Raw genomic sequence first — 6,065 nt, forward strand, 5'->3', positions numbered from 1 at the left:
CGGGCGGGTGTCTGTCTCCCAGGATGTAGCCCTGGTGTCCAACAGAGAGGGAAGTAGTCCCAGCCTAGGAGACAGCTCACTGCTGACCAGCCTGCTGCTCCTCTTTCAGTTTTGAGGATGTGCTGCTCACGCCTCCCTGACGTGAGCCAGAGTCAGCATATAAAATTATGGACACACAGCAAGCCCTCCATTAAAAATAAATACTAACACTACTGTCTCTTCCCAAAATGTCTTTTGACATTATTTCCTCTTTGGGTCTGATTTTTAGAACAGTTTTAGATTTACAGAACAATAGTACAGAGTTCCCATATGCCCTGCACCCAGTTTCCCCTGTTATTAGCACCTTACATTAGTATATTTGTCATAAATCATTAATCAACATTGATGCATTGTTATTAACCGAAGTCCATAATTCATTCAGATTTCCTTTATTTTCTCCATTTTTCTGTTCCAGGGTCCCCTGTGGGAACCCACGTTGCATTTCGTTATCATCTCCTGACACTACACTGGAAACTTAAAATAGGCCGTGGTGGGAAGAGTTCAGTTCAGTGGCTCAGTCGTGTCCGACTCTTTGTGACCCCATGAATCGCAGCACGCCAGGCCTCCCTGTCCATCACCAACTCCCGGAGTTTACTCAAACTCATGTCCATCAAGTCGGTGATGCCATCCAGCCATCTCATCCTCTGTCATCCCCTTCTCCTCCTGCCCCCAATCTCTCCCAGCATCAGGGTCTTTTTCAATGAGTCAACTCTCAACATCAGGTAGCCAAAGTATTGGAGTTTCAGCTTCAGTGTCAGTCCTTCCAATGAGCACCCAGGACTGATCTCCTTTAGGATGGACTGGCACCGTGAAAATTAGCAAATCCTACCAGTCAGGGTTCTCCCCTTCCCAAGAGCCGGTAATTGAACACTTAGAAGCACACCACTCTCTGTGTATACGCTGTTTCATTTGATGAGATGATATTGTCAGGATTTGGAAACAAATAAGACAAGGATGTAAGAAACAAATAAGACAAGGATATAAAAAACAAAGCTTCTTTTTAGTCCAACAAAACAAAATTCATTCTAAGCACCTATACCTACTTTTTGCTTGCTCTTAGTGAGCCTCTTAATAATCATGCTACAATTTTGAGCATCTGTTAGATACTAGGCATATGAATCCATATCTCTTATCATCACTTTCAAGTTAGATGTTATTATCATCCCAGTTTATGGATGAGAGAACAGGCACAGAGAGGTTACGAGACTGCCCAAGGTCAAATCTGCTCCCTGCCACAGGGCCTCCCATCTGGCTTGGCGTGTACCTGCCTCTTTCTAACCTGAAACCACCTAAAAGTCGGCAATGAAATCATCGGACAAGTTGACGCTCTGAATTACAATGGATCTTCATACCTACCTCTTCTGCTTTTCCTGAAATGTCATTTATCCTTTGGTTGGGGCTCTTTTCCTTTTTGTCAGCTCCAGCTTTGTGCTCTTGCATTTAACTGTGACGGCGATAACGGCCTTTTCTGTAAAGTTATCAAGCCAAAGTCAGTGGTATTCTCTAACCTTCAATGGATAATGAATGTGTGTGACAATTCACAGGCCCTGCACACACTTCAGCAGCGGGGTTGGAAGGCATTCACAAGCATCAGAGTGAAAACTAAGTAACAGGAGAAAGGCCTGCCCCCACCCTCGGAAGACATGCTCCACAGACGTCATCCCCTGGTTCTTACAGCCTCCTTGTCAACAGTATAGGTAGGTAGTGAGGTCACTCTGAGCAGAGGCCAAAGGCAGGTAGTGAGGTCACTCTGAGCAGAGGGCAAGGTCCATGGCTCCCTGAGGGCATCAGCACATTAGCACCAGAGACACGAGAGGTATGAGAGAAATGGGCAAAACCCAACCAAGAACAGGGATCACTTCATGCTGAACCCAGTCTTTCCTGAATGACTGAATGAAGGCTTCCCTAACTACTCCCTTCTCCCATGATATTGGACACGGTTGTTGCCTTTGATGCTCTTTGTATTTCTCAACTTTCCTAAACTGTAAACTCCTTAGCAGAAGAAACAAAGTGACTTGAGCTTCCTAAAAAGAAAATAGAGTTCCTCTGTCTTCACAATGCAGACCATTGTCCCAGCTGCCTCTGAGGGTTATTGTAACGAGTGGACCACATGTGCACAGGAAAGAACTCCTGGATTCCTCATGGTACCTCTCGCTTGCATGACATCCTCTGATAGGTGGTGGTTTAGTCGCTAAGTCATGTCTGACTCTTGCGACCCCATGGACTGTAGCCCGCCAGGCTCCTCTGTCCATGGGATTTTCCAGGCAAGGATACTGGAGTGGGTTGCCATTTCCTTCTCCACGGGATCTTCCCCCTGGGTTGATCTTCCCAACCCAAGAATCGAACCCGGGGCTCCTGAATTGCAGGCAGATTCTTTACCAACTGAGTTATGAGGGAAGCCCTCTAATAGGAGGCACCTAAAATACCTGCTGGGTGGACACAGGATTGCTCAGTGTTAGCAATCATCATTTTTGCTTTACTGTGTCCATAGTTTGTAATTCATCCACAGCACCCAGGACTCTGACCACCTTCTACAAATGGGCTCTGAGGATACGTTTTGACATGGAGAGACTCATTTGGCAACCCAGAGATGCCTCCACTAGAGGCTGAGGAAATCCAGGCTCTCCCAGGGTTGGTAATTACCATCTCCACCTGGAAAAAACTCTGGTGACTCAGCTGGGTGGAGATGCCACCTATGCCTCGGGGACAGGAAGAGAGCTGGGACCTTGGCCAGCTCCCAGTGGAGGAGGCAGCGCCCTGGGGATGTCAATGAGGGTTCCCCGTGCCTTGCAGGAAAGAGCACAGCATGGGAGCTGCCAGCTGCTTCTCCCGCCCGGTGGTCTCTCAGCCCCCGTCTGTCCGTGGACTTCCGTGAGCTCCAGGGCACTGGGGGGCGCGGCGGGGGGGTGCCTTGAGCTCTGCAATCCTGTGAATTCACAAAAGGGTGACATTTAGTCTGTGACAGGCATTAGCAGTCCCCCACAGGGAGCTCTCCAGGGGCAAGGACAGCCTTGTTCTCACACAAATCACAAAGCCGGCAGTGAGTGCTCCATAAATAAGCCATTTTGCCTGCTTGAAAACAATGCTCTAAGAAAATTCCCACACCTCCAGTGGACTGACTTGTGGCAGCGGGCAGATTTCGAGGACAAACAAATCACGAGGCACTTGATGTTACAAACCAGCTGAGGTCTTATGTAGATTAGACCAGAGCCCCAAATCAGTCAACGAGAAGGCAGCCTTGACATGGGCATCTGGAACAAAGGATGCTGAATTAGGACTGTGGCAGGCCAGCGAGGCCATGAATGAGGGATTGTGGGAAGGACTTTGATGTAAACCCAGGCAGAACCGTGTGTACTTATCTCCCAGGGGATCCACCCACTTTGATGCAAGTGGGTGGCCTGTATTTAAATATGGGGATTTGTTTGTATTTCTCAAGAGAGAGAGCTTTGAGAGCTGGAGGGATGTGTCATCCCGTATCTTCTCTCTGGGCACCGATATGCCAAGTCGAGGGTTCCCGTTCACATCAGCTTGGTTGTTTGCCTTGGAGGGTTGGGACGCAGAAACTGTGACCTCAGAAGACCCCGGGCACCACTGAGACATCGCCTTTTGTGTCATCCTTGAGGCCTGTCAAACCTGGAGCAACTTCTGCTTCCAGCTCTCCTTCCAACTGTTAAATCGAGCCACAAACATTCATTGAGCACCTGCTAGGTGTGAAACGCTAGGCTGAGTGCCGTGAAAGGACAAGGAAGTCAGATGCCAGCAGTGCCCAAGGCCTATGCAGACCACAGAGGTACCAGCTGGTGGGATGGGGGCAGGCAGGAGCTGCTTCTAGCGGTGTGGTCCTAGGCCCAGCCCCTCCCCCTTCATTCTGTGGTCCCTTGTGGATTCTCACTCAGCCTCCATGGTCACCCTGGATGGATGAACCTCATATCGACACCTTGGTCTAGGCTTTTGCCCAGAATGCCTAGCTGGGGGTCCAAGGGGCATATCAAACTTGACATACCCCAAAAGGAAGCCCTCTTCTTGCACCAGGTGGTCCTTGCTCCTGGAACAGCCTCTCTTCACAGCCTCTGTGCCTCATCCCCACCTCCTCCCTCCGCCCCAGTTCCCTCCACCCAGCCCGTTACCAGTCTCTTTCTCTTTTGCCCCCTAAATCTCTTCTCATCCATCCTGCTGTTTTCATCCCTAGGTGGTCAGCCACCTGAGTTCCCAGGACCAGTGTGTTTCCTGGCCTGGGTCTTTGCATCTTCCCCTGACATGAGGGCTAATCTGTATCCATCCGCTACACTCCTTTTGCACTAAAATCACCCAGAGTCCCTTTCTGTTGCCTGTGCCCAGATGCCCAGAATCGGCTCCCTCTCAGGCCCCCTGCACAGCGAGCCCTCCCCAAGCCTGGCCACCCGGCAAGTCGCCGTGTCTCCTGGCAGACTCAGGGTTCCCACTCTTTGCCTCACTCTTCCTCCTGCTTCCTTAGGACAGCTACAGTCACTCCGTGTCCAGGTCTCAAAGGCAGAAAGGCTCCTGGGACTCAGTCTGATCGACTCAGTAGGGGACTTTGCCTCCCAGGAGCCCCGCAGGGCCCTCCAAGGACCTCTCCCGTCTGTGCGCAGACATGCCGAAGGCACAATGGCAGCCGATAAACACCGTCACCTGCACCCACCTCGTGTCTCACAGAGCATCAGTGCCCAGGCAGATTCTCCCAAGGAAACGGACAGTCCTTGCTGCTGGGTACCAGTTACTGAAGCCACTGCCTCCCCCAGAACCATAGCTAACCGGCCCTGTGCAACTGTCCATGGAGCCAGAGTCAGCCTGGCAAAGGGGAAGAGTGCATCTTGACTCCGTTGCTTCTTAAATGTGTGACCTTGAACAGTCACCTAAGGTTTCTGAGTCCCGTGAAAAATTAGTGGCACTTCCTTTCAAGGCAGTTATGAGGAGGGAGCAAGGAAAGTCATGTGAGGTGCACAGTAGGTGTTTGATAAATGACAGCCGTGAGTGGTCCTTGGCAGATGGGAAAATTTCCCCATCGTCTGCCTCCTACCCCTTGCCCTTCATCTGGGCATTTGAAAGAAGGGCTGGGGCAACTCTCGCCTCTCTGCAGCCTTCCCCACTGAGTGGGGAGCGAGGAGACTGGCCGCTGCATTGAGCAGGCTTGGTTCCCACTCTCCTTCTCGGCCTGGCCCACCCTGCTCTCTGGTCACAGGAGACAGAGGAGTGGACAACGCAGGGTTACAGGACAGGCCCTGGCAAGCCTGGGGAGTGGCCAAGTGTAATTCGTACCGGGGTTTATGATGGTGGCTGTGAGTCAAGCCTTCTTCTCAACGTTCAGTCTTATTCACAACAAACCTGCTATTTGAATCTCCAGTGTCTTTCTCACTTGGTCTTGAACTCAGGAGGGAAAGAGGAAAGTGTCCCTGATTTAGCGACTACTTGGATAGCGTTAATGTGTACCAGGCCCTATTCCAAACACTTTACCCATCTTAACCCATTTTTGGCCTATGAGGTATTAATGCTGCTGCTGCTGCTGCTAAGTCACTTCAGTCGTGTCTGACTCTGTGCAACCCCATAGACGGAAGCCCACTAGGTTCCCCTGACCCTGGGATTCTCTAGGCAAGAGCACTGGAGTGGGTTGCCGTTTCCTTCTCCAGTGCATGAAAGTGAAAAGTGAAAGTGAAGTCACTCAGCCGTGTCCGACTATTATCGACCCTGTGGACTGCAGCCTACCAGGCTCCTCCATCCATGGGATTTTCCAGGCAAGAGTACTGGAGTGGGGTGCCATTGCCTTCTCCAATGAGGTATTAATAGTACTATAACCCCCATTTTACAGATGAGGATGCTGAGGACCAGAGAGGGCAGCTGGCTGCAGGGCCCAGAGCTCATAAGTGCTTGAGCCAGGGTTTGAACCCAGACAGTTGTGAAATGGAGTTATTTCCTGTCGTATCAGTAAACAAGGATGTCACAATCATCAATGATTCCAAATGTGAGTTCCTGAGCCCGGAGGGCACTCTGGAAGAATACCTGCACTATCT

This window comes from Cervus canadensis, chromosome 12 (assembly GCF_019320065.1).
Source record: "Cervus canadensis isolate Bull #8, Minnesota chromosome 12, ASM1932006v1, whole genome shotgun sequence".
NCBI lineage: Eukaryota > Metazoa > Chordata > Mammalia > Artiodactyla > Cervidae > Cervus > Cervus canadensis.